The sequence below is a fragment of the Ornithodoros turicata genome, unplaced genomic scaffold (assembly GCF_037126465.1).
Source record: "Ornithodoros turicata isolate Travis unplaced genomic scaffold, ASM3712646v1 Chromosome12, whole genome shotgun sequence".
Classification (NCBI taxonomy): domain Eukaryota; kingdom Metazoa; phylum Arthropoda; class Arachnida; order Ixodida; family Argasidae; genus Ornithodoros; species Ornithodoros turicata.
Window position 1 is genome coordinate 943334 of NW_026999301.1, and position 18099 is coordinate 961432.

Genomic DNA, 18099 nt, shown 5'->3' on the forward strand with positions numbered 1-18099 from the left:
CACTGGCCCAAGAAGCATTGCACTTCGTTCTCCAATTTTTTTTTTTTTTTACTCTGTCACTTGTCTGGAGCAAACCTCTCTGTGAACATTGAAGAAGCATTACAATTGAGATCAAGTTCAGATAGACTGATGATGATACATACAAGCGTACACCATGCAAACGGAGGTGGTGTTGATGATGAAACTGCTTACGCTCGTACGTGCAACGTCACGACTATCGCAGTGGGGTCATACGTCCTGGGCCGTCTTGACAAGGAACTGTGCCGACATTTGTCTCTCAAAGCGTCTGAGGGAAGCTCAGGGGAAACACCGAGACAGCGCAACAGGCAGCCCGTATTCGAACCCACGTCACCCACTTGTAAATACGTATTATATTATGTACATACGTATCTGCTAACTAATATACGCTATCGTCTCTTACAACAGCTGCAGCTGTAACCGATTCAAAACCGGTTAGGAGTGACTGCTCATAGTGACAGTTAGTCATCAGTAGGAAGCGCGGATTACTAGGCACCATGCTAGGTGGTGGTGAACGTCCCTGCTTGCCGTATTTGGCCACGCCAGAGACATCATGCTAGGCACTAACATCGGGTGCCCCTGACCGCATAGCACGTAGTATGCCAATCATCATCGCGAATGATATCGCTCTGTCTCCCGGTAAGCTGAGAAAGGGTGTACAGCTTGGGACAAAAGTTTACGGAACACAGGGGTGTCGCATTTCTCCAATGATGCGACAACCTAGCAGCAAACAGGAGGGGACGCACATACTGGGAGGTGGATAGAATAGCCGGCCACCCGTTTCTTATTCGATCTCTTCCTGATAGCTAATAGGGGGCCGCTCCAATGAAGCAATACGCAGATGCCGTGTTCCGTAAACTTTTGTCCCAAGCTGTACGCACCTTTCTACGTATCAACTTTCCTTCCAATTGGCAGGTAAAACTATAAGAACAGTCTCTGTTCGAAATATCGGCGGCTTCTGTCCTGAGGCAACTCCCTTCCTATACGATTCTGAAGGTTGGTTGGCCTACCATGAACTTCACCGCATAGTACGGTCCTAGCCAACCATCATATCAAATGATATCGTTATCTGCCTTCATTTGTTGAAAACGAGAGGCGTGAGCCTTTTTTGTGACAGTTATGAACAGCATAAGTGCCACAAAAAAGCCGCACGCATCCTGTTTTCAACAAATGAGGGCAAATAACGATATCATTCGATATGATGGTTGGCTGGGAGCGTTCTATACAGCGAAGTTCTGTTTTTAGAGTGTACAGTGTTCTATGCGATGACGGGCGCTCCGTATTCATGCATAGACATCCGCTCTGTCAAGCCCCGGGTTGATGAGGTTGAAAACGCAGATTTGGCGCTACAAAGTGTAAACGTATGTAGGACGTCATACTATGCAAAGTGACTTATGTGCGGAGTACGAGTGTCGGAGCTCGAAGGAAGCATTGCCGAAAAACAAGATCAATGCAAAGCGCAATCTCCAAAAATGCGTCGGCCGGGAATCGAACCCGGGCCACCCGCGTGGCAGGCGAGTATTCTACCACTGAACCACCGACGCCCTACAACCATGTGTTGCAACTTGTTTTTCTAGAACTCGAAATAAAACGCAGGAGCCGGCTACCATCGAGGTCACTATTTTCATTTTTAGCTCAATCCCGTCGGTCTACCGGTCTTCAGGCGGATGACCAGGCGTGGCGTGTGGAGAGAATTGATGAATGGATACCACTTACGAAAGCGGGGTCATTTCACAGGGACATCAGAACGTTTAGCTTATCACGTCATGTTGCAAAGTGTAATTATTACAAGAATGGCGGAATTATTAAAATAGACACAAAAAAAAAATGTGGCACCGCTTCTGTTGCATTTGCACCGCATTACATTTAATGAGCTACTGCTTGAGTTTTCTGGACCTTCTTACGAAGGGTCGCTTTGCTGTCATCTTAGCGAAAGCCGTCGACACCTTTTCGTGTCCATCATGACGGAACTCAGCATAAGGTGCATTAGGAGTCATATGGGTAAGTTATTAAAAAAGGTAACTAAGATGCAGTTGCAGTTACCATACACAAATAGTAACTGAGTAACACTTGCAATTACGCTTCTCGCAACGTATCTAGTTAGGACTTCAGTTTTCACGTTGAAGTAAGTTAGCCACTTTACAGTTTTAATAAAAAAGCCGAGTGCATTAACTGTCAAAAGCTTTGTTTTTCGTTTCTACTGCCCAAGCAGAGGTTGTAACATGCTATAAACAGAGGGTTTCCCATGGGCTCTAGCAGCACGGTAGGAGTTAATGTATGGCCATCCTGACTGCGTGTGCGCTGAGAAAAAAATTCGTGGAATATCTGATTGGGAAAAACAGCAGGGCATTTAAAACTTCGATAAAAGGACGCTCGGTAAATGACAAGTGCAAAACTTTCATCTACGCAGGGTTACTTTAAATTCACCTGAACCACAAGCAGCGACTATATAATTACAGTTTCAAGTTCATTCTGTAGAAAAGTGACTGGTTACTGCAAAAAGTCAGTCACGTTGTGAAATAAAGGTAAACATCCGGGCGAGTTGGTGATTCATTCTGTTTATCCGTATAAGGCAGTTCGATGGGTTGATAGTTGGTAGAAGAGACTTGTCGTTGGTGTCAACGCGCTCTGGAGACTACACACACTTTGTACATTTCCTTCCTTTTCAACTGTGATCTTGCAATGAGAGCGAAGAGAGGGACATTGTACTGATGCACACCCCGCGACTCTCGTGTAAACCTGTGCGCGTCATAATGACGCATCGAGGAAGAGATGCACATGTCTGGTATTGCGTGGTTTTGCTACCTTCTCGAAGGTCGAGAGGCGGTCAGTGTTTGGAATGAGGTACTGCAATGTGCACAAAAACCTTAAGAGTGGGCGGGACCCCTCAGCTCTCGCAGATTACGTCGTGGAGAGTACATCGCATCGCCAGGCGTCAAACGGCCATATAGAGTACAACCCATTGGACACTTCAGTGGACAACATTGAATATTAGAGGGGCACTAAACAGCACGCTGAATATTCTTCAATTATCGCAACTCCACAAGGGAACGTAGCCCACAATGTCAATATTAGTAATTCGTTTACTTAAAGCGTGTGAATTTACAAGAGAGACAGAGCTATTCAAAAGGCATAATAGGCGTTACTCTTTCCTTCCTCCTAGACACTCTACGTCATGGAGTTCCGACGTATAGCGACACCGCGAGCCAACCATTGAGACAGTTTCAGACCTCTCAATCTCGTCCTCGCAATGTGAAATGCGATGTTATAGCGAATTCTGACAGATGCCGTCCGGGAGTTGAAGGCGAGTGTCAGCAAATACGCGTTTGATTACTTGTTGATTAATCAGGTTGCAGCTTTTGCTCAAATTTCCTTATTCAACCACAGCGACTCTTTATTACTCCAACACCATACTAAGCGGGTGAAGCTTCTTCAGTGGCCGCTACCCGCACCTTCCCTCAAGCTTCATCCCCCCTTCTTCAGTGGCAGAGATGAGCAGACCACCCTCTCAGGTAATACAGCCACAACAACGAAGAGGAACTACTCTGGTCGACTCAGCTCTAAGGCCAATTTGCAGGTGTTCCGTGATCCTATCCCTGAAATCAACGTCGTAAGGAATGGTTGAAATTCCCTAAATTGCGCTCTGGTGCAGTTTCTGATGCAGAGTAACAGCACCAAACCTGCCAACTTGGGGGCAAACAGAATTCGGGAAGGTTTAAAAGGGGGCGGGGGGCGTATTGCGATTGCAAAGACATATACTTGATATTTTTTGGAAGAGAAGGACGATGTGGATGGGCTATTTATGTACGCATACAACAGCAGCAGTTATTGCTGCAAAAGCCCCGTAGCAGCCGACTTTGCCCTCTTCAAACACACCTCTGAGTAAGTCCGGCTGTGACACGGTTAACTCCTCTGACACTTTGTCACAAGAACATGCCGAATATTCTCGTCAAACATAGAGACATCACACTATGTTCTTGTTGTTTTTCTTCTTTTTCTTCTCCTTTCACAATGCTGAACGGACACTTACACTCATCACTGCTGTGCGGTATGGATGCAGTACTAAGCATTACCTCGGCAATGCGGGTGAAAGCGAAAGAAAGCGGCGGTAAAGGCGATGACAATCGGTTGTCGATAGGAAGTTTGCGCGTATGTTGTCAATAGATACAAGGGGAGACTGCGTTTTTCGGGAGGTTTGTTTCTCGATCGTTCAACCGCACAAAATTTTGAAGTCTCCCGGGTAAACCGAGAGACGTGGCAGGTATGCAGCCATCAAATGTTCGAATGCTCTGTAAGTTCATTATATGCAAGCACTGCGCTTTGGTTTCGCATACATTTTTTGGAATATGCTTCAAATATAAGTGTCGCTCAAGGTTGACCGAGACTTTATTTCTTTCATACAATGGAAAATTCCAGAAGCACCAAACTGTGTCAGTTTTTTAAAGTATTCACGGTGCGGATCTATAGACACACCTGCCATCGCTGTGGCAACTCTTTGATGGTTTTGGCGTAGAAAGAACTAGGCTGCTGTCGTAGCCACCGTAGGAGATCTTCCTGGAGAGCTTCATCTGTGAGGAACGTTTTTCCTCAAAGGTGCTCCTTGAAGGGCCCAAACAAATGGTAATCGCTCGTGGTTAAATCTTGGCTGTAAAGGGTCATTATCCAAAACCTCCTACCGCATTTCGTCAAATTAGTCACTTGCGGACTGGCATAGTCAGGAAGAAGAATGACCATTCGCGGCAACATACCTGTCTTTCCTTGGCAATTGCGTTTCGGTAGGCACTTTTATCAACATGGAGAAACACTGGGCACTAGTCGTGACCCCTTGTTAGAAGGAGTCCGCCTAGGTGACATCCCGCATGTCCCAGAAGACAGTTCCCATGACTTCCCAGAAGACGGCTTCTTCTTCTTCTCTTTGGTATGAAACGATGCATACAAATTTCGTCACGTGTGATACCCCTCACACTGATGTCACCCCTCGAACTGAAACAGGTTCAAATGTTGCTCAGAGAATGACACGCACGCTCCGTTCTGGTCACAAGCGAGACGTCGGGTAACCCATCTTGCACAGACTGTGCTGAACAGAAATGGTCGTGAACAGTTGTCGCCACACACTCCGCAGTCCGCACTAACATTACGCTGGGCTGCAATGTTCCAAACTGTGTCTCGCCGCAGGTTGTGGAGGATGGCTTCCTCGACACATGCGATGTTCACTGCCGTGACTGCAGCCAGACGAACGTGTCCATGTGGTTCATTCTCCACCATATCTCGTCCATCATCAAACTGTCTGCACCATTCATACACTCTTCCACATGATGTCATTTGTTCCGCATACTGTGCCTGCAATCTTTGCAAAATCTGAGTTGGTTTGACATTCTCCTTCAGAAAGAACCTGATTATGCATCGCTGTTCAACTGCTATACAGACACACTGCTCGCCGTTGTGATACCTGCCACTGATCTGAGAAGCATGGTACTTCGTTTTCCGAAAGTGTTATTCAATTACATTTACTCAGTTATTTTATTTCTTGAGCAGAAGCTCGGCGAACCTTGAACGACCCTTGTAGTTGAGATCAAAGTTCAGGTACATTGATACGGGATACATAAGGCCTATGCAATGGAGGTGGTGAAACTGCTTGCCGTAGCACGCAAATAAATGCAAGGTTACGACTATCGCAGGGGTATCATGCGTTCTGACCCGACTTTACAAGGAACTGTGCCGACGTTTGTCTGAAAGCCGTCTGAGAAAAACCCAGGGAAAACACGCACACAGCACAACCGGCGCCCGAATGCAAACCCGCGTCACCTCCCACGTGTAAATGCCTATTACATCATGTGCATACATATTTACTTATATGCTGTGGAGCGTTACTGCTACTGCTACTATTACCTAATACATTATCGTATGCTACAACAGCTGCCTAAATATCCGCTCTGTCAAGCCCCGGGTTGATGAGGTTGAAAACAGAGATTTTGGCGCTACAAAGACGTCCTACTACTGAAAGTGACTAACGTGCAGAGTACGAGTATCGGAGCTCGAAGGTAGGCATCAACGAAAAACGAGGTCTATGCGAAGCGTGAAGCTCCCAAAAGTGCGTCGGCCGGGAATCGAACCCGGGCCACCCGCGTGGCAGGCGAGTATTCTACCACTGAACCACCGACGCTTGAGAGTCGTTTATTCGAACTGGTTTTATAGAACTTGAAATAAAACGCAGCAGCTGGCTACATCGAGGTCACTGTTTTTATTTATAGCTCACTTCCGTCATGTTACCGGTCCAGAGGTGGATGACCAGTCGTAGCGTGGAACGAATTCATGAATGAATACACCGTATGCCAGAGGTTCTTCTCAGGGGGAGGCCGCAGGACACTAGCGCCACAGGACAGAAAAGGTTTGTCACTGGGATGAGAGCGCCAGTATTTCATATATAACATTATATGCGGACATTTTTCATGAAGCCCGCCGCGAAAATTTGTAGATCGTGTTGTAGGATCACAACTTTGAGCTTATGGCGACACGTTGTAAACCGTTCCAAGGCGGAATTATTAAGAGAGAAAAAAAGCGCTCCTTTTCTTAAAGTAACTCAACGCCCGCTATGTGCAGAATACATTTGATGACGTACTGCTCGAGTTTTGTGGGCCTTCCGACGATGGGCCACCTTGCTGTCATCTTAGAGGAAGCCGGCGACAATTTTCTAGTTCATCATGAAGGCACTCAGCCTAGGATGTATTAGGAGTCATATGGGTGAGTCATAAAAAAATGTAACTAAGTTGCAGTTTCGGTTAGCACGCAAAAATAGTAACTCAGTTACAGTTGCAGTTTCTGTTCTTGCAGTGTATCGTTACAACTACAGTTATCATGTTAAATGAACTCAGTCACTTTACTGTATGCTGTAACGTGGAGAAGGACTGGGCATTAATCGTGACCCCTTGCCAGAAGAAGTCCACCTATAGATGACACTCCACATGCCCCACAAGAGAGCTCCCATCGAATTCCCAGTAGACGGCTGCATCTTGGTTTTCTTTGGCGCTGAGAAAGCATTACGTTGCCATTTCATACTGCTTCTTTTTGTCTCTTGGATGAAGTTATGCACTCAAATTTCGAACATGTGAGGATTCATTGCAAACCTTTGTCCTCCTCGAATTTAAACATCTCCAGGAGTTGCTCAGAGACTGACACGCCCCCCCCCCCCCTTCTACTCACAAGTGAGGTGTTGGGGAGTACCCTTCCTGCATAGATTTCGCGGAACAGCAAGTGCTCGTGAATGTTTGTCTCCACACTGTCGACACCAATATTACGCTGGGCTGCAATATCCCAAACTGTTACTCTGGTTTTCGGTGATGGTTTGCTCAACGCATACAATGTTCACTCCCGTGACTGCAGTCAGACGAACGTGTCCCTTTGGTTCATTCTTCATGATATCCCGTTTTTCGCAAAACTGTTTGCACCATTCGTACACTCTTTCCCTTGACATCGTTTGTTCCCCAACTTGATTATGATTGATTATGGATCGCTATTTCACAGCTATACAGACACAGTGCTCGCCCCTATGATAGCTGACGCTGTTGCACGTGCCACTGATCCGAGAATGATTGTACATCGTTATCCGAAAGTTTTATTCAATGACATTTACTCGCTGATTTTTCTCGAGGAAAAGCGATGGCGAAGCTTGAACGACCCCTGCAATTGAGATTAATATTCAGATAGACTGCATAAGATAAAAATAAAAGACCCGAGTTTGGGCACAGGAAAGAGATGAACAACACAGAAGGACTGATGCGGGATACACGCAGTTGTACAATGCTGGACAAAGGTTTTCGAACACGCACCGGCGCGTCCTTTCCCCACAGAGTGACACGCTAGCAGCGAATGGTACCGTGCTTCCTTGCAAATGACACATGTCTGTAAGGTCGTACGGTCCCATTCGTTGCTAGCGTGTGGCTCTGAGAAAGGAATGCGTCGGAGACTGCCGAGCATACCATTCCGCGCGCGAAGCCCATCTCCCTCGCTCCACCTCGGGCACGCTAACGGTTATCCTCTACCACGGTGTTTCTTCGGCCGAACGTTCCGCTAAAGCAAGAAACGTTATTCTCTTTCTGCAGACGGCAAGTCTTGCTCAACGACCCATCTAACACTTTGCTCGCCCTGACGATCTCATGCACCCTCTACTCATTTCCACCCTTCATCCTCTATCCTGCATGCGTCCTTCCTTCTTCATTTTTTTTTGCTATAGTCTTCACGACATTCACTTCTGCGTGGCCAACAACGACGAGCCGATCCTGCCATTACCCCCCCCCCCCCCACGAATGCGCCGGAGCGTGTTCGGTAAACTTTTGTCCAGCACTGTACATCATGCAAATGGAAGTGGTGATAGCGATAGAACTTCTTGCCGTAGCGGGTCACGCTGAGACGGACAACATCACGACGACCGCAGAGAATCGTGCGTCCTGGACTGTGCCAACATTTTCTCAGACTCTGAGGAAAACCCAGGGAAAGCACCCAGACAACACAACCGGCGCTCGGATTCGAATCCGCGTCACGTCCCACGTGGAAATGAAAAGGTATTATATCATGTGAAGTGTTGATAAGCTCTACTAACCGCGTTTACATTAATACGGCAGGAGAGTATCGTACCCAGTTGTCGAATCGAATCCACCCATATGTAAACGGGTGAATTCGCCAGAATGGCGTATCCTATTCAATCCGCTAAACGCAGGTGGATCGAGACGGTGGATGCGCATTCAGATTCTGCATGTAAACAGACGATGCGCATCAAGGAAAGAAGGGAGGATTATGGGAAGGGGCGATCGGCTGCGGGCTAATTGCGTCGTCTGCTACTCCTAGTCGGGTTCACAAAAGGGTGATGTCAGGGAGTTCCCAGCCAGGCTCCGTTTTGGACATGTAGGGGTCTACACTGACAGAAGCAGCGAGGCTTGCAGCTGTAGAGCACAGTTCATTCTGAAGTAAGCTTGAAAATGGGGCGTAGATGCTACGTTTTCGACATTCTCACGTTCGGTGCGAAGGTATAGCGGAACACCAGTATGTGCGGAAGTGCATATCTAATTTTCCGATATGACAAGGCGTGGCGCCCTCTCTGGTCTGGACTCGATGCACATCCACGTAAACAGTGGCGTATCGTCCTCTCTTTGGTTTCGACTCGATTCCATTCGCTTGTGTGGTGTTCATGTAAACGCAGCTACCGTTAAGGGCCGCTCCGAAATATAGGCTCCGTGCACTTCTAACTCGACGCGACATCTGCGCCCCCACGCGTTGCCTCTCCGAACAACTGGAAGTAGCCGTACGTAGCGAAGCTAGCATAGTCTGCCACGGTGCCTCATCGCTTGTGAGACTTTTTTTTTCTTTGTTTTGTTTTTTCAATGGATTTTGTGTTTGGTCTTCACCGATGGGTAAGCCTTCGAACATGGACTGTTCCATCGTTACCTGACACAACACGTATGGAAATACGGCCAGGTGAGAGAAGAAAGTGAGCTTCTATCGCTTTCCTTCACGTCCCCACCAGCGAGGAAGACGAAACGTGTGGATAGCGGTGGTGCGAACATTCGGGTCAGCTTCGCCTTTCACTTAGCTATCGATAACAGATCATTGTGGAAAATTTAATTAGCAATTGTGCATATTTGTAGAGGCGATGGTTGCCAAGATTTGCAGCCGACAAAGGACTCGCGAATCTGCAGCGACCATTTCGTCGACAACGTTAAAATGGAGGACCCACCCATATGCATGAGCACATGGGTAAGATTATGCACGTAATATCAGTGCTTGTGCAATTGCAATGTAATATCTTTAAAGATAAATAAATCTTTTGACAATATTGTATATATTTATTCCCTAGCTAATGCTGGAAGAAAGCATAAATTAAATTCCTGAAGGTGAGGAACAGCTTCAGACAGGAATGCGTCATCCGTGTGAGCCACAAGTGGTAGCTGGTTACCGTGTATACACGGGAAAAATGCACTGGCTTAGGCCAAGCACATACATTGCAATTTGTATTTGGGTACGTTCGACAGGTGCAGCAACTTGAAACCAAAAAGTCGGGTTACTTGACTGCATTACATGCATGTTCACAACTGATACGATTACAGTACCCCATAATGTACGGTGTCAGTAGCTATGCATTTATTCGATTGTATCGCTTGTTCAGTTGAAGTACCAAGTGCCATCAGTGCGTCTCAAATCAACATGATACGTATCTTGGAAATCAGGAGCAATCCTCATCCCTTTGCCCGCACGGTACTCGGCTTCGCCTTTCTTCAACGTTGAAGAACTTTCCACTCTCTCAACTCCCGAAATCCACAAGTGAAAATTACCGCAAGCGCCACAGAAATCCACTCACAGCTTCAACGCGTACGATAGGGGCGATCTCGCGCCTTCTCCCCACGTTAGACCCACGTGAGTCTCCTCCCAGTTGTTTCCGTTCTCATAAACCGCGGCGCTGGAGTTCGTATCGCCGCTGGTGCCTCCTGTCAAGCGCTCGGAGCCTATAGCAACGCGCTAACATAGTGCTACAAAGCAGCGAGCAAAAACAGCGCTCTCTGTTATCGGACGGTTCATAGTTGCAAAGCAGCGCTATAGCGCTATAATTTAACGGAAGTTTGGTGGTCGTTTCCGCACTCTCCCATCATGGCGCCACCAGAGTTCAACAGCATACAGACAAACAACCTCGATCACCTGACTGAACGAAAAATTACCAGACATTTTGGATGACAGACTCGCCGATTCCAATGCGGTCACCGTGCCGTGAAATGAGGAAGCAAAATCACTCCAACACGAATGTAGTGGCAATATTAGTGTTGAAAAAGTCGACACGAGCTCAACTCCGGCAGGCGCGAACACTGCGAGGAGGAAAATATCGCGCTATTTTCTAGTGCTATATGCAAATCGCTATATGTCGGAACAGTCCTTTACCCAACACGTTATCGTCCGCTACAACAGCTGCAGCAATTCAAAACCGTTTAGGAGTGACTGGGTCGCAGTGACAGATGGTCATCACTGACCCAAGCAGCACCCCGATGTCGGGCCCACATCGGCCCGATGTGCTCCTGCCGACACCCCCGACATCGGCCCAACATACACTTTGCAACACCGCCCAGAGTTGGGTCGATATCGGGTCAGGATATTGGCCCGATATCATTTGGACATGCTGCCGATGTCATTTCGACATGCTACCTCATGCTACCGATTTGTGACCGATGTTGCGCCAACATAATTTGTATTTTTATTCGTGTGTTGGCAATCGTAACTACAACAACAACGTTAGACTGATTATTTGTGAGGAAACAACGTTTTATTTCTGCCATTGTTTCTTACTCGTTTCATTTCTGATGGTTTCCTTTGTTTCTCGTATTTCCCATGGCGGGCAATGAGTGCGGCGTTACCAAAAGCAAGACGAAACAAAGTTTATAGCTTCTAGGACCACGAAGTGCAAGAAGCTTTAAAAAGGAACTGGTATATACCGGCCAAGGTATATCTAAACAGGTAACGCAACTCCCTTAGGGCCCTGTGTCTTCAGGATGACGCCATGATAGAGAGGGTCCATCCGTTGCGCGGACTACTACGATTGTAAATAAATGACGTCAGAGATTACGTCAGCACTATGGATAATAAGTAGTGCATAATTAGCCATAGCACGTTTACATTCGCGCACTTTGTTTGAGTTGTATTCCCTTTTCCTCACCCAGGCAACAACACCAGACGAGAATACAGAAAAATAAATCATATCAGGTTTAATTAAGCATATCAATTCGAAATACATACAGTTATCACAGATTTAGACAACTCCAAACTGAAGGGCATCGTGATGACCACACAGAAATTAGGAAGGATCACAGGGTCCATTTCTCACCTAGAGCTATACGTACACGTAGTGATTAGACGTTATATATGAGGGGCCATTATAGGTACATTGCAACAAAACATGGCATCGTTGGTGCACATCTGATTCCTGCTAACACTCACGCTATCATGGCCGCTTATCCCACGAAGAAATTCTTTTTCGCGGTGCCAGCAACAGGGGATGCGTTGTATTTATCTGATCACACGTGTAATTCTTGGTCTACAGCTCCGAGATGGGAACGTTGCTTCCTGTTTAACCCAAAAAGTGTACGAACTCCGTGTTACAATGCACGGACACACGGGCGGATACAGAGATGCACGGATAAACACGCCCACTGTGACACATGCGCAAAGGGAGCAGGACACGGAAATGTACTCGGGTGGTAGATGATTTCGTATATGTGCACGAGTGGGGCAATAGAAAGTTTTTTCTACATTGAAATTATATATAACCTATTAGTACACGCACAAACTATGCCCATATGTTGTAAAGTGTTTCTGTTGTACCTCTACTACCAACACCCAGGATCGCTTGCGCCTTTTGCTGGTAGCTTTGCCGATGGGTCTGATTTGGTATTTTCGCTTGTTTTCGCTACCAGTTTAGATATACCTTGTACCGGCATTCCTTTCGAAGGGAAAACAGATACTATATATTTGATGTTTTACGAGCTTCCGCAAATTCGACAGCCCTGCTCGTCTGGGAATCAAAATGGTGGAGGTGATGTGTCTCAGTTTAATTCGCTCACGCGTACAAAGAAGGCTCAAGTGAGGAATTGCTTCGAATATTAACTCGACATCAACGTAACGAATGTTTTTCCTACTTGCTTTTGGCGCATGACACCAAGTAGGTCGATGGAAAGCCAGTGTCAGCATCATGTCGTTGGCTTCGGTCAACATCGAGCCGACATTGCAAACTTCAGTGGGATGTTGGTGCCAAGTTTGCAGTGTCGGCGTCATGTCTCTGGTTTCTGGGATCAAGCCGAATCTCTGTGGGATATCAATCTAAAGTTGACATTGTCAGCGTCATCTCGCGCTTGTTTCGGTCAACATCAAGCCGCCATTGCCAACTTCAACGTGATATCGGTCGCAACTTGGCACTGTCGGCTGTATGTCGCGTTTTTCCATGAACATCGAGCCGAATTGCCAACTTCTGTCATACATGGGTCACAAGTTAGCCGTGTCGGGGACATGTTGGGCGGACATGCCCAACTTGTTGCCGATGTCGGCCCGATGTCGTGTGCTGCCTGCGGAGGAGCGGATCTTCAGGCACTAACAGTGGGGAGCTGTTGACCGCATAGCACGCCTTAATACCAATCGCCATCCAGGGCGATATCGCTTTGTCACCCGTTTAGTGGGCCCATACTTTTTATGTAAAGTTTCCTTCCAATCGCAAGATAAAGACCGAAATTAGAGTTTGCAGCAGCAGTCTGGAGCCCCTATCAGTCGACTCTTATCACCGAGCTGGAGGCTATCCAAAGTAGAGCCGTCAGGTTAATAACATCAAATTACTCACGATTCACAAGTGTCACCGCTCTCAAAAAAGATAATGGTATCCAAACATTAGAAATCCGGAGGAAAATAGCACGGCTGTGACATAATCTTTATTATTCTCCATATTTCGAAATTGACTTGAACTTGCTTCCTCCGCCTCATCGACTTGCGCGTATTCATCGTGCATGTTATATTACCTGCCCAAGGGCTCGAACCACTACCTTTATCAAATCACCCATACCAGTGGCCATGTCAGAGTGGAACACATCATCACCTTCCATAGTCACAATTGAAGATGCAGCACTTTTTAAGGCTGCTTTGTCTGATTTCTTTAATTAACACTTATATTAGATTTTTGTGTTACCTGTGTAAAATCGTTCTATTGTTGCTGTTCATTTTTTTGATCTATCAGTTATACATCCCCCCTTTACGTAATGCCCCTTCGGGGCCTTAAGGTAAATAAATAAATAAATAAAAACTAAATTCTATTCTTCTTAATGTTTGTTGGCCTACAGCGTTTATGCGATGAAGGGCGCAAAATACCTACTTTGACAATCACCGGGTTGATAAAGTTGAAAACGCAGCTATAAGGCGTAAACGTAAGTAGGACATCATACTAGGCAAAATAACTGAAGTGCAGAGTGCGAGTATCCTAGCTCGAAGGAAGGCATCACGGAAAGACGAGGTCCATGCGAAGTGTAAAGCTCCAAAAATGCGTCGGCCGGGAATCGAACCCGGGCCACCCGCGTGGCAGGCGAGTATTCTACCACTGAGCCACCGACGCCTGAAAAAACCTTTCTTCCAACTGGTTTTATAGAACTAAAAATAAAACCCAGTACCCGGTTACATTGAGGTCATTTCATTTTTAGTTCACTCACGTCCGGCTACCGGTCTTCAGGTTGATGACCAGGCGTAGCGTGCAGTGAATTCATGAATGAATACTCCGTACGACTGCTGGGTCATTTCAAGGGGACACTGTTGGACTCTACCACCACAGGACGGACAACGTTTGCGCTGGGATGAGCGGAGTTCAGGAGTGGATGAGTGGAGTGAGGGATGAGCGGATGTTCAGGAGTGGATGAGTGGAGTGAGGGATGAGTGGATGTTCAGAAGTGGATGAGTAGAGTGAGGGATGAGCGGATGTTCAGGAGTTCATATATTGTAACGACGACGAGGGCGGTGGGCCCATGCCACCACGCGCGGCCATTCCCATTGTACCATTCTCATTCTGCTCATTAAACGCATCCATCATCGTGACGCTGCACTGCCTTACATTTGGTGGAGGTCGCGGGCCGTCCTCCAACCCAAGCGCTGCCGTCGTGGCCATCAACGACCCAGCCCCGACGCAGAGACACACGGAAGCGAGACACACAACGCCGAAACGCAAGACGATTGAACCCCCAGCCCCGAAGACCTACGACGCCCGCGGTGGCAGCGTGCCACGGAGGACACCCACCGGGACGGGACTGTTTCGTGAGGCAGCGCGGCGTCGTTTCATCCTTCGGTCAGTCATTCCCATCGTCACCTTTCAACGTCACCCGTCTCTACGCCCACATCGTCTACTCATCTTCCCGCCATCTGCGTTGTCTCAGACCTTCTCCACCTGCCCTACAGCCCCCTGCTGACCCTGATGTGCCGCGCCCGGGGGTCGCGCTTTCGGAGGGGGGCAGTGTAACGACGACGAGGGCGGCGGGCCATGCCACCACACGCGGCCATTCCCATTGTACCATTCTCATTCTGCTCATTAGACGCATCCATCACCGTGACGCTGCACTGCCTTACAATATAACGGTTACTATACTTGGTCATTTTTCATCAAGACCGCCGCGCAAATTCGTAGATGATAAACTGAAGTTGATTAAAACTTGGCTAGGTTGGTTCAGGAACAAAAACCCCCAGTGCAAGGGAAGCAACTAAGACAAATGCATACGGGGTGTCCGGTGAGAAAGTGTCATTAAATTTCTAAAATTAGGGTTAACTTCAGAAAATTATGAAATTACTTGGAATACACACACATAGACTTTTGCCACAGATTCATGCCGTTTGCATTCGCGTCACACATTAATTAATCTAATTTTGCTAATTGAACTCGAAAATTAGCCAAGTAAAGCTAACGTTTTTCTTGATGAATTCGGAAGCCAATGGCCACAGCACACTATTCCAACCGAAATCACAAGTTTTTTCAGAAGATTTTGTACAAAAATTTGACAGCCGCAAAACCGTCCCCGTGTAAGGTGCGCTTGCTGATAATTACGTCTGCGGAACTTTTCGTTCCATCCAAATACCATCCCTCCTATCCGAACAAGGACATAATCACGCCTTCCGCCCTTATCAACGTGCATACCGTCAGTCCCCAACCTCTGATAACGTCGGTTACCGCGGTAATGCCCTCGATCGGGTGTGGCTGTTTCCACTTTGTCTCGATAAAGGCAGAGCCAGCATTTACGCAAACACAAATTTCATGGAGCTCGCCCTGCCAAGTGAGGGTTTTGCGGCTGTCAAATTTTTTGTACAAATCTTCTGAAAAAAATTGATTTCGGTTACTTTTCTTGGCTAATTTTCGAGATCAATTAGCCAAATTAACTTAATTAATGTGTGACGCGGATGCAAACGGCCTGAATGACAGATGGCACGCAATGGCTCAGATAGTTGTATAAATATTCTACATATCTTGGATACCCACCCACCCCTTCTCAACCAAATAGACCTACAGCACAAAGAGCACTACTTACCAACTTCTTTGACTGCATCTGTCTCTTCTCTTAGCAGTGGTGGCAGGAGGAGGAACGTAGCTCTGACCATGGTATCTAATGTCGGTTGCGTCGTCGTCCCTCACGATGACAACATTTTGGGCTGTTGGTTCAGTGGTGCAGATGTCGATTCTAGCTTTCATGTTCCCCGGTTCGATCTGAGGGTCATGCCTTTCTTCTTTTTTATGAAGAGAGGTTTGAGATTACGGGCAGGCAAAGGCGTCACAATTTTCTTCCTGGATGACTTATTATTAGGCACTATGACATAACATGACTAGTATATGAAAGGTAGACAAATCTCCATCGCATCCGTACTTACTGCAATGCTACAGGAAGTCCCCACTTTGCAGAATGCCAAGGTGTTAACATTCCAGAACAACAGCAGAGAGAGCATCTTCAACCCCTATTTTTACAACAGCAGGGCGCGTGGAGTATAGATTCTTGTTTCTCTTTTTAAATTTTATTTGTTCATCCTTAAGAATGTGCTCTTGTTCGAACTCACAAGGCTTTCCATGCCAGTAGTAAGAGGGCGATCAGAAACTACGGCATAGCTAAACTACGGCACCCTGCCCCTGAGCCCTGCGCGTATTTTTCCCTGCGCGGCGCGTGCGGGGAGGGTTGTCCGCGCGCTTATCGGTGGGGGGGGGGACTGCGCGTGCGCTCATCGTAGCGTATTTTTCAGCGTGGGCAGACTTCTTTGGCCATACGTGGGCCGACTTCACATATTTTTCCGATACAGCAGGTGAGCGGTTTACATGCAGAGACATGCAAAGAAGGGTCATACACAAAAAGTACAAGTGAAAATATATTTATTAATGCCAATCAAGTTGAGATATATTTATTAAAGCCAATGGTGCTGGGAATTGTGCCAATTGTGATGCCAATCAGGTGAAGGAGAAAAACCCAGCCGAAAAACATTCACCACCTGTAACAGGGCGGTGCTCGGGTGGAGGGCAGGTGTGGTGGGCGGAGCGTGACCGGAGGGCTGCGTGCGCGCTTACCCTTCACCCTGGGCTGACTTCTTTCACAATTTTCCTACTTGGGCGGATTCCTTCCCGCGAAAGGTGGGCGTCGCGTGGCCGGAGGGCTGCGTGCGCGTTTACCATTCAGCCTGGGCCGCCGACTTTCCTCATTTTTCAGCCTGAGTCGACTTGAATCGTAATTTTTCCAGCTACAACAGGTGTGCAGTAGGCTGTTTACATGCAAAGGATAGCCATACACAAAAGTACAAGTGAAAATATATTTATTAAAATCATTAGGAATTATGTTATGACTCTGCGTGAATGGGAAAAACTTAGCCAAAAATCTGAAGTAGAAGGAACAGAATACAAGTAACCATACTTATTACAGGTATGATACAATAACATTGAATAGGTATCACAAATCAAACACAATATTTTTTATTAACTCTAATCACACAAGTTTTCAATGAATCAGAAGGGATAGCACATTTAATCAAAGAAGATATTCTTAATCAATACGATTACAATCAAAATTACAAGTGCTATTATAAAAAGTCTGAGATGTGAGAATCTAATAGGTGTAAGTAATTTCGAGCACAATATGGAAGCTAAGTTTAATATTCCAATATGACACAAATTTAATTAATGAATTTCTACTGAAGTGAATAGCGCAGACATAAGGCAATAATTCGAATGAACACATAGCATTAATATAGAACCAATCATCCAACATGTAGGGAAATAATAGGTACACCATATCAAAACGAGAAACGATCACAACATTTAATCAAAGAAGATATTCTTAATCAATATGATCATAAACAAAATTATAAGTTGTATTGTAAAAAGTCTAATATTCCTATATGTGAGAACCATCAGTGCAATAGCTCGAACTTCTGATAGTTTTATGTAATTAACTGTGAACAGCAGAGACCCTGGAAGACTATGGGACACGAACACAAGACGAAATAAAATCTATACCACTACAAAGAAGATATTCCTAATCAAAACAACAGAGTAACCTATCATTC

At 46.4% G+C, this 18099-nt stretch overlaps 3 non-coding genes across 3 annotated transcripts; all 3 read right to left on the minus strand.

Annotated features, from left to right (window-relative positions):
• Positions 1-1491: 1491 nt before the first annotated feature.
• Positions 1492-1562, minus strand: Trnag-gcc (transfer RNA glycine (anticodon GCC)). Its single transcript has one exon. It is a non-coding gene; the product is annotated as a tRNA-Gly (tRNA).
• A 4548-nt stretch (positions 1563-6110) lies between these two features.
• Positions 6111-6181, minus strand: Trnag-gcc (transfer RNA glycine (anticodon GCC)). The gene has a single exon. It is a non-coding gene; the product is annotated as a tRNA-Gly (tRNA).
• A 7888-nt stretch (positions 6182-14069) lies between these two features.
• Positions 14070-14140, minus strand: Trnag-gcc (transfer RNA glycine (anticodon GCC)). The gene has a single exon. It is a non-coding gene; the product is annotated as a tRNA-Gly (tRNA).
• Between the last annotated feature and the right edge of the window lie 3959 nt (positions 14141-18099).